The sequence below is a fragment of the Macaca fascicularis genome, chromosome 9 (assembly GCF_037993035.2).
Source record: "Macaca fascicularis isolate 582-1 chromosome 9, T2T-MFA8v1.1".
In the NCBI taxonomy this organism is placed as follows: Eukaryota; Metazoa; Chordata; class Mammalia; order Primates; family Cercopithecidae; genus Macaca; species Macaca fascicularis.
Genome location: NC_088383.1, coordinates 108,403,521 through 108,414,403, shown reverse-complemented (window position 1 = coordinate 108,414,403; position 10,883 = coordinate 108,403,521). Strand labels below are relative to the sequence as shown.

General features: G+C 41.8%; 1 long non-coding RNA gene across 1 annotated transcript; it reads right to left on the bottom strand.

Moving 5' to 3' along the window:
- Positions 1-818: 818 nt before the first annotated feature.
- On the bottom strand, positions 819-10,883 carry LOC135965170 (uncharacterized). The gene is made up of 2 exons (XR_010578062.2): positions 10,701-10,883; positions 819-1,062 (listed from the first exon to the last, which is right to left on the bottom strand). It is a non-coding gene; the product is annotated as an uncharacterized lncRNA (long non-coding RNA).

The window sequence follows — 10,883 nt, the reverse complement described above, 5'->3', positions numbered from 1 at the left end:
AACATGGGGATATTCTAAGTTAACAGCAGCTTTTCAATAGCGGTTTGATGAATCAGTATGTGGATTACATAGAATATTCTAAAAATCATGTTTGCCTGCAAGAAGTGACAGCTTTATAAACAGCATGGACATGGATGAATGAGTCAAATTCACTTTAAAACATATGCTAAGACAATATCAAAATGATTTTGTTGTATAAGATATTGTCCAGAATGTATGGGTTTGAGCTTCTTTTAATTTTACAAAGAAATTATTATAGCTATGTTTGTTGGGGAAAAATACTGAAGATAGGTTGGTTGAGTTTTAGTTAGGTTTGGGCAAAACATATGTTTTCTCTAATTATCTGAACTTTTCTCCACTTTAGTAACTAGCAAGATGGGATTTGTATGGGTTTTAGAGTCACACACACCTGGAACTTACAATTGTGGGAGCTTGTTTATGTTACTTAACTCTCTGAGTCTGAGTCTCTGCCTTCTTACATGTGATAGTACTTACCTCACAAGCCACGGTGGGTTTCAAATAAGAAATTGCACATAGAATAAGTTTGTACAGTACTAGGTATACAGATGTTTGGTAAAGGTTTCTCTCTCTCTCTCTCTCTCTCTCTGTCTCTCTGTGCGTGTGTGTGTGTGTGTGTGTGTGTGTGTGTGTGTGTGTGTGTGTGTGTTTGGAGAGAAGAGGAGGAATTGAGTTGATGAGTATGAATTGGAGGACCATTCCATAAATAAAGGATCTGTAAACATCATAAGTAACTAAAAACCAAATACAAACCCAGAAAGGAACAGAGATGAGAAATGGAAAAAAGAAGTTTGGAAAAATGCTGTCAACAAAAAATATTTATTAAACACCTGCATTTAGGGTCCTTTGCCAGGTAACCTATGTATGGGACTGAAGGATAGTTCTTGTCCTCGAGGAGTCTTTAGTCCATTTGAGGATGCAAGACTTATTCATGTGCAAAAGACTTAATTAAAATGCAAAGGAATCATTACTGTTACAGTTGAGAGGAGAGAACATTCTCTGTATTTATCATGTCTTTGGAGACCATATAGAAGTTCAAGGGTGCTGTGGGCAGAAGGAAAGGGCATATGTGAACATTTTGAAAGCACCAGCCATATGAGTCTGATGACAAAGACTCACAAATGTCTACACATTTAGTTTTGTTAAAACAGCAGCGGTGAAAAATTATCTTAACAATCTTGGAAACAACAGAAAATCCCCAAACAATGCTAAGTGGGGCCTGGTAACCTCGCTGCACTTATGCCAAGCGGGAGGGGACGGGTGGACAAGCTGAAGATGTTCAGTGCATACTCCTGGCTTCCTTATTCGGTCTAAGAGGCACCGACACCGTTTGTAGAGTTATTTACCCAGATCCTCTTTAAGCTCCATTTCTTTCTCTTCCCAGCAGATCCCTGGAGAGATGCCCTTTCAACCCTCCATCTCTGCTAAATGCCTGTTGGATCCCAGCAGTGGAGCCTGCTAGATGGTTGGATTTACTTAGAACAGACTATTATGAAGGTCTGTTAGGGTTGGTGAAAAGAATTCTAGACAAATCTTCCAGGTTAGAAGATAAATGACAGCTCTTCCCAAAGGTATTCTCACGAGAAAGCACAGCAACCATCCTACAGAGGGTTAATAGTCTCCCCCCTCTCCAACCCCCAACTTGCTGTCAGAGATCAGCTAATCTGATAATTACGGCAACAAACACAGTTTAGACAAACAAGACCTGACCCTGAGGGTTTGGAATGAAAACATTTACTCTCTCCCTCCCCAGAGAGACGGTGCCTGGAGCATACACACAGAGAGACACTGGGAAAATACCCTTGTGCTGGAGCAACAGGGTGAAAACATCTGTGTTCCTGAGCTGCTTAGGAAGATAAAGTTGCTGGGGAGGCGGCTCGGGTGGGGGAGGCAGGAGGAGCGGGGAGTGGTGCAGTCCAAGGGTGTGCATGTTTGGAGCAGATGGAAAATGTACCCCCATAACTGGAGATGTAAGCAAATTGTAATTGATTTTATAACAGAGACAGAGTGAGAGGAAAGGTACAAAGGAGACCCATGCAGGATTTGGGTGAAAACCTGGGGAGTGGCTAACAGAAGAGAAACAGCTTAAAACATCAAAGTAGGATTTATTCCCAAGAGCAAGAGGGGAAAGATATTCACAGCGGTCTTGATTCTAAGTGAATTTAATATCCGCCTGCCAGCAAGGAGACCCAAGCTCTAACAGTCTAAGCTGGCCAGTCATCCTCTTCCCATCCCCTAGTTTGGCTTCTAAACTGAACAACATGCCCTTTCCCCATCCCTGCCAGGCCTCAAAAATTATCAAGCAATTTTTTCCCCTTTTACTTATAAAAGCAGCTTCCTAGAAGAAATCTTTCTGGGTTGCTGAAACCAGAGATTCTGACTTGGATCTGCCTCAACCTGGAATTCCAACAGTTACTCCTTTCCCAACTCCAGCGTGAAGTTTCCCACACATCCCCGTCCTGGTGGCCACACATCATTTTGGTTTTGCCCATGACTGAGGGTGAGTCAGCCGGCAAACACTCCTCGCCCCTTAGGATTCTCCAAATTAGATCTAGGCATCCACATCCTTGGGGCATTTGTAGATCGCATGTATGGATGCACAAAGCTAAGAGGATAACTGCTGTGATTGATGATAGGATCAAGATTTTAAATGAATTCCATAAGCTGAAAGATGGTCTCAAATCAATAAGAATGCACCAGGAAAAATGCAAAGCACTGCATTTAGACCCAACAATCAATTGCACAAATATAGGATGGAAAACAAAATATAGACCTACAAAACAACAATGTATGACAAAACAGACCAGTTCTTGTTCGGCAGTTGGCTCAATATGAGACAGCAATGAATCTATCTGCTTAAATAGTGAATGCAATCATGGTAGGCATTAATAAAAGTATTGTGATCACATTAATAGTTGCCTATGTTCTTAACAAGGGAAAGGTAGGATAGGACTAAACAAATCCTTTTTTTTTCTTCCAACTTTAGCTGTTGGCTGACCAAGTACATGGAGTCCTGTAGGTTGTGCAGAGCAGTTTTGTTTTTTGTTTTGATTTCAGGTTCAAGTCCCCTATTGCAATCTATACAAGGTCCACCTTGGCAATTGTGAGTGGCTCCCACATCCTGTTTATCCTGTTTACCCCACTTGCTCCTGTGTGTTGAGGCTCACTTGGCTGCTCCTCTGCTGGTCTGTTGGAGAGTCCCCTAGTCCCAGAGAGAGACACCTCTTTCCAGACAGAACAGTCTTCTCACTGTTCCTCACACACACCATGGTCGTTTGTTCGTTCATATATCCATGGAACATCCACTGTGTGCCAGGCACTGTTCCAGGAACTGAGGATTCAGTGGTGAACAGTAAAGACAGAGTCCTTGACCTCATCAAGCTTCCATGCTCATGGAGGTAGGCAGGCCTGAAACAAAAACTTTAAAATGTCAGAAAACAAGAAGGTATGAGAAGTTACCTGGTACTTGAAAAGCCTTACACCTTCTGCCTAGACTTTTCAGAATATGTGACTTCCTGCTTCCTAACCCAGCTCAAGTTCCACTTTCCCCTTGGAGGCAGAGAACTCCTCTGAGCCATCATCCCGCACTGTTGCCCAGGGGCTTGTACCACATAATTTAGCACTCAACTGTGCTCTAATTGTTTCCCTAATGCCAATTATGCTTCCCCAACAGACTGTAGGAGACTGTTAACTCTTTGAGGTTATAGGATATGCCTTCAATTTAAATATATTTAGTCAAGCTCTAGCTGGGATGCTCTTTAGAGGGAAATAAAAAGCACAGTTCAAACATGACTTTAGGTTTTTAAGCCGATTCCCAGATAACAAGAGAACTTCTTCCTGTGCTCCCGAAATCCTCTAAAATAAGAATGTAAAGTTAGGACAATAGTTTGTTTATTTGTTGAACTTACATCCCCCAAAAAGTCCTAGACTCTGTAAGGAAATCTTTAAAACAACAAACATACCTTAAATCAGGCAACAGCAAGATTAGAGGGACCAGCAGGAGAGAAATATCCAACAAGCTCAGAGAGGGAGGAAAGGTAAGTACAAAAAATGTCACATTCCAAAAAATGCTTAGTTTAGAGTTTAGCCCAAACAATATTCTTCTGGGCCCCCTCACACTCTGTGGAATCCAAGCAGGCCAAGAAAACCCAGAAACAATACAAATGTCATCAATAAAAGACTGGTTAAAGAAGTAATGGCGCCTTCATACTGTGGGCTGGTATGTGGAAAAAATAAAGTAGGTAAAGCTATATACACGGACATAAAAAGTTTGATCATTATATAGTTTAAGAAGCAAGTCTCAGAGCAATATAGATAATAGAATCCTTTCAATTTAAAAATTGTATGTATATATGTATGTGTGTGTGTGTGTGTGTGTGTGTGGAGTGTGTGTGTGTGTGTGTGTATATATATATACACCAAATTGTTTGCCATGGATATTTCTGGTAATGGGGTTACAGGTAATAGGTTGGGGGAGACAGGTAGGAGAATTTAATAATTTATTTTTGCTTTATATATTTGTGAAATGTTATATATCCTACATTTGTTTTATTTAGAATGAGCATGTATTATTTTGATAAAACAATAAACAATAGAAACAACCAGAGCATCCATTGATCTTTGTTTTGGAGAAGACACACATGTTGTAAGGAACATGATCATTACTACTGTTTGGTTTGCTCCTTGGAGAATTGTCGGTGCCTTGTGTACCTGTGGGAGCACTTCTGGAGAGAAATCCTAAGCATTTGTCAATGGACTGTATGTGGTTATCCCTTAGGGGACACTCCTAGGGGGAACAAAAGCATATCCAAACTGAAGACATGGCAGGGCACACCAGGGGAGAAATGTGGAGGCAGCTAGAGGCAGGTTTCACAAGTTTGCTTCCTAATGCAACTCAAGGATGCACTCAACAAATGCCTTGACGATTTTTTTGTTGTATAAATGAATTCCTAGAAAAATATGTATAAGTAAAATTTTATATCAACTGTAATTTTAAGCAGTAAGGGAAAACAGTATTTAAGAGATGTTGAGGTTAGGAGCATGGCTTTGGAATGTTAGAGATGTTTTGAATTCTAAGTTTGTCACTTACTAGCTTTGTGATTTGGGGCATATCGTCACCTCTCATGTTTTCTTACTACCTCTCTGAGTGTCTTTTGGGGACTCTTCCTTCTCTTTCCATTCCTGAAATGCTGGCACTTCTCAGGCTGCTGGCCGAGGCCCTCTTTGGTCTTCTCTGGGTAATGTCATCTTCCCATAGCTTCAGTTCCCACTGCATGCCCATGGCACACATCAACTCAGGTCAAATCTCCTCAGCTACATGCTTTGACTAATACCTAATGAATCTCCATAGACACACAGTAAAACCCTTTAAGATATTTTATAGGGTGCTTCTAAATCTGGGTCCAGTATATCTTTTTAAAAATTGATACAAAATATTTTACATATTTATGGGGTACATGTGATATTTTGTTACATGCATGGAATGTATAAGAAGTCAGGAGTATTTATTATTTGTAAGTGTTGGGAACATTTCAAGTCCTGGCTTCCAGCTATTTTGAAATATACAATACATTGTTGCTAACTATTGTCACCCTACTCTGCAACTGAATATTAGGACATATTTCTTCTAACTGTAAGTCTATATCCATTGACCAACTTCCCTTCATCCCCCTGCCATCCCACACACCCTTCCCATCCAGTGTACCTTTTCAGTCTTATTGCTGAAACCTCTCTTTCCTCTCCACTCTAATCATACCAAATCACTTTTCAGTTCTTTGACCATGTTATATGCTCTCTTAACTCTGGGGCTTTGCAACTGCTATATCCTCAGCCGTGAGCCCCCTTTCTCCTGCTTTTGTGTTGGCTAATTCGTGCCCATATTTAGATCTCAGCTTAGACCTCACTTTTTCTGAGAAACCCCTCTTGATCCTCCTTGTCTAGGCTAGTGTGTTAGCACCTAACCTAGCAGTTTCCTAGAACTGCTCTCCTCACACTGCAAGGAATAGTTCATTTATACATTTGGATTGCTCTCAAGATTGTTAGTACCATGAAGGCCAAACAGCTGTGAGTCCCTTGGTATCTGGGGGGAACTGGTTCCAGGACCCCTGCAGATACCAAAATCTGGAGATGTTCAATGCCCTTATATAAAATGGCATAGTATTTACATGTACATTCTCTCATATACTTTAAATCATCTTTAGATTGCTTATAATGCTTAATACAATGTAAATTCTATACAGATGGTTGCTATACTGTATTGCTATATTTTTATTATAATTTTTAATTTTTTTGTCCCAGATATTTTCAGTCAGCATTTGATTGAATTCACGGATGGGGAAGCTGCAGATTGGGAAGACCAACTGTATTTGTCTTGTTTGTCGCTGTATGCTTACAGCATAACCCCTAATCTAGCACTTAATAGTCCCATAATAATTGTTGTATGAATTACTGTTATTACGAATATGAGCAAGGTGATAAAATGGTTAAGAGTTGAACTCTGGTTTCAAATTGGCTAAAATCAGCAGCTACTATGACAAAGTCATGTGTCAGCATCGGGCTCAGCAGGGACTTTATTGGGAGTTGCCTTCCAGATGGGCATCCGAGAAGTTGGCACTGGATGGTCTCTGGAAGATGCTTCTGCTTCAGGGAGTGGTCTCTGGGGACTGTTGTTATCTTCAGAAGAACCCTTAAGATGAACTGGCTCTACCTTTAACAGGAAAAGCTGCTGAGAACCAAGTCTGGGCTTGGCAGCCAGTGGGGAGGGGAGCTGTCCCCAAGAGGTGCTGCTTGAGGATGCTGTTAGGAACCCTGGCTGGAGGTGCTGCCCTGGGCAGATGCAGGTAGTAGCATTGCTTCTCAAAGAGGCCCCAGGATTACCTGCAGCTAGATTCACCTAGAGAGTTTGTTAAAAATGTCTATTCCGGCCGGGCGCGGTGGCTCACGCCTGTAATCCCAGCACTTTGGGAGGCCGAGGCGGGAGGATCACAAGGTCAGGAGATCGAGACCACGGTGAAACCCCGTCTCTACTAAAAATACAAAAAATTAGCCGGGCGCGGTGGCGGGCGCCTGTAGTCCCAGCTACTCAGGAGGCTGAGGCAGTAGAATGGCGTAAACCCAGGAGGCGGAGCTTGCAGTGAGCCGAGATCGCGCCACTGCACTCCAGCCTGGGCGACAGAGCGAGACTCCGTCTCAAAAAACAAAAACAAACAAACAAACAAACAAAAATGTCTATTCCTTGGCCTTGCTCCAGATCTTCTGAATCAGGATCTGTATTTTAAACATCTTTTTAAACATCATTTTAAAAGTCTGCTTCACAGATTTTTCTGAGGTATGTTAAGGTTGGAGAACCACTAACAGAGGCTGAGTTGAGGAGACCTTGGGATAGCAATGCATCCCAGCCTCTGCTGTCTGGAGTGGAGAGGCATTTTTGTTTCATTACACTCCCCTTTCTGAAAATCCAGCAAAATTAGAGTCCCAGGCCCTCTTTGTGGAACTTCAGACTGACTTCTCAGAACGTAAATGGTCGCCAGCCCTCAAAGACCAGCTGGAGGATGTAGCCTGGAAGAGATGTTTGTAAATCAAAGTATAACTTTCTTTGAATTATTAGGCATTATATGTACTTTTCTGAGGAGAACTTGAATGAGCATTTGGTTTGCAGCAACTGTCTTGTTAAAAATGATTTTCTTTTGCGAGAAATCTCAATTGTGGTAGACGAGCCTTGGTCTGGATTCTTCCTTTTGGGTCCTTTGAAGGCGACAGGGCCATCCTGGCACACTTGGTTCAGGTGAGTGAAATGTTTTGTAGGTGACATCTACTCTCTGTATCTGTCAAACAAAGATGGATGAGCAGGGCCTCGGCTGCTGCGGGGGACATTACCGCCTTGGTTTTTCCATCAAACTCTGTCAGGCTTTGTAACTTGAAGAAATGAAACAGGAGCTGGAGAGGGACAGTTCCTAACGAGCTGTCAGCAGGGCTGCCAAGGGCTGGAAGCCTCCCTCTCTGTCGGCCTGCCTCAGCCCTGACTTTGTTCCAATGCCATTAGGGCAAAATCCTTGATTTTCTCCTAGAGAAAAAGAAATGGCCTGGAGCTGAGAGGCACAGATTTATAAGTAGTTTCTCTCATTATGCACTTCCAATGCTTAATCACCATTTCAAAGAGGAAGAGCTATCACAGCAGACTTCGAGGATTTCTCCTAGACAGGATGCAGATCCCTTCTCCTGCAGCTTAATCAGTGTACTTTTCTCACTTGCCTGAAATGGAGGCGACCTAACTCTCAGCCAGGCGGAGTTGTAGAGGGCTGTCTGTCCCCAGTGATTTTTAGGGCTGGACCAAAGAAGAATTTACAAAGTACTAACATCAAGATCCTCCTAGAAGTACAGTGCTTGCCTGGGTGAGTTTTCCAAGGAACCAGAGAGGCTGTTAGAGTCAATGCTAAGCATAACATTGGATAGGGAGGGTGTCCAGAGAAGTCAGGGAAATACAGTCCCAGGCATCTGAGGGTCAAGAAGTGACAGGCTCCATAACAAAAACCCTGCGTGTCCTAGGAGCTTTTGTTTTGAGTTTATATTTAGATTTGCTTTTTTTGTCAACCACTATATTATTTATTATAGAATTATTCATTCAAAATCGTAATATTAAAATAATAGCTTAAATAGTCTATTATCCAGGATTATAGATGGTATGACAGCTGACAGCCCTGGAATATGTTTTGAATAGTTACGCAAGTAGTACATGAATATGTTTTTGTTGTAAAATGTTTAGAGGTTTACATAGCAAAATGTCCCTTTCCTTCCCATTCCTATTCCCAGATGTAACCAGTGTCAACAATTTGGTGCATGTCCTTCAGTAATCTTTCTAGACGTTTATGTATATGTGCATGTATATATGCACTAGCTTTTACATCAATGAGTTCATGTATCACATATTGTTATGTAACTGTGTTTTGTTTTACTTAATTATATATCTTGGAGATGTTTCCACAGCAGTACATATAGGTCTGCCTCATTAATTTTAACAGTGCAGTATTGCGTCATATGGATGTGCCCTACTTATGTAATCACTCACTAATTGGTGGACATTAAAATTGTTTCCATTATGTTTGTTATTACAAACAATGTTGCCACGAGCCTTCAGGCACATACATCTTTGTACAATATTTTGGCAGGACACATTCCTGGAGGTAGCCTTGCAGGGTCAGTAGCAAAGCTCAAGCGATATTTTTCAAGCAATTTTTAGCCCCTTAGCATTTCTATGTTTGCTTTTTACACAATGGATCTAACTCTGCTCATCTCATGACTCATCACTATCAGTGGTTTTCAACTCTGGCAGTATGTTAGATTCATTTCCACTGAATCAGAATCTTTTGAGAATAGGGCTCAGACTTTGGACTTGCAGAAAAATTTAGAAAATTCTAGTGTAGCAAGGATTGAGAATCATTGATCTAAACAAAATAAAATAGAACTCTAGAACATTTCAAGATAATATTTAATATAACCAATTATGGAAACAAATAGTCATTGATTAATCTTTGTTTACTCTAAAAAAGTTTGAATAAGTCAAATTGTCCAGGTGCAAATACATTTGGTATTTAATAATTCTATTGCACTTTTATCTTTTGAAAATGATCTCTATTTATTTATTTATTTATTTTTGAGATGGAGCCTCACTCTGTCACCAGGCTGGAGTGCAGTGGTGCGATCTCGGCTCACTGCAACCTCTGCCTCCTAGGTTCAAGTGATTCTCCTGCCTCAGCCTCCCCAGTAGCTGGGACTACAGGCACATGCCACAATGCTCAGCTAATTTTTATATTTTTAGTAGAGACGGGGTTTCACCATGTTGGCCAGGATGGTCGCGATCTCTTGACCTTGTGATCCGCCTGCCTCAGCCTCCCAAAGTGCTGGTATTACAGGCATACCTCGTCCAGCCAAAAACAACAACAAGAACTACTACTACTACTACTACTATTTTTTTAAGTCTCAGAGCATCTTCCCTTCAAAGCTGTGAGCAGGGTGGATCAGGAATGACCTTGTCCATTTTACAGTCCAGGAAGCTCATGGGGATAAAATGATGCTTCTTAATTTACTGTGCTTGGGTAAAATCTGAGGATCATCTTAAAACACAGATCCTGATTTAGTAGGCCCAGGGTGGGGCCTGAGATTTTGCATTTCTAACAAGCACCTGGGTGGCGCTATACTGCTGGTCTGAGGACCAATCTTTGATTAGAGCACCTAGATAAAAGTCAGCTCAATACAAGGAAGAAGGAAATTCCCTAGAAGAAACTATATGTCATCGAAATGATAAATACTTGCCATAACAAAGAAGTGAAAGGAGAAGGAAATACAGGGTGGGGAAGGGTGGGAGACAAAGAAGCCCTTCCTCTACATCAGCTAAGCAAGGGTGTCCTTCATCTTAGGGTCCCTTGCCCTAAACAGGGGCATGTCCTGAATATGGCATTAAAGGCATTCTAAGCTGTTGGTTGTCACACCATCTATAATTCTGGAGCTTTTCCAATATTGTTTCTTGCCTCTGACTATATATAACCTTCCCTTCTGGGGGATGCTGATGGAGCTCATGGACCCTTTAGTTCTCATTGCACTGCTTTCCATGCCTCACTCACAGCCCAGTCCTCCCTTGGGGGAACCAGAGGCCCCAACTCTGAGCTTGACCTGTCTGTGCCCATTACCTGCTCTTTTGACACAATGGTCTTCCAGAGGAGAATTTGCAGCCTAGCTCTGGCCCCCATGCCCATCACACATGAAGGAGATGCTGCGTGTCACTCGGTGATGTCCACGTACCACCAATGACAGGGCTGTCCTCTTTGGGCAGTGCCAGTATGTTTTCCTTTTAACCTTTGGAGATTCTTGTC